The following is a 457-nucleotide window of genomic DNA, read 5'->3' on the forward strand; positions in this document are numbered from 1 at the left end:
GCCTTAACTAGCATTTACTAATGACGGTAATTTTCATACATTTCCCTTTTACAGTCAATGAAAACTTTAAACATGAATGCGTCTAGAATTTACAGTAAAAGAGCAATGTAGATGTGAAAAGAAGGTCAAATATTTAATAAGATAGATAGTTAACTTCAAAATGCAGCGCGGAATCACTGAAACCCTTCTGAGAACACGCCAAATACTAGGAATTAACTTCGCATAAGGAAAGGGAGAATCTGTTATATGCTTATAAGTACTGACTAAGTCTAGAACTTTCCTACACTGACATTTCTCTTTCAAAGAGCTACAGTGGCATGGATCAGCTCAGCTCATAAAATTTAGGCACATCAATATTTACAAACTTTACAACACGTTACAATGATTACAATATGAACATTGTTGTGAAAATTCTGAAACAGTGAGTACAACTGGAATAGAGATTTCTGGTACGCAG

The sequence above is a fragment of the Penaeus monodon genome, chromosome 15 (genome assembly GCF_015228065.2).
Source record: "Penaeus monodon isolate SGIC_2016 chromosome 15, NSTDA_Pmon_1, whole genome shotgun sequence".
In the NCBI taxonomy this organism is placed as follows: domain Eukaryota; kingdom Metazoa; phylum Arthropoda; class Malacostraca; order Decapoda; family Penaeidae; genus Penaeus; species Penaeus monodon.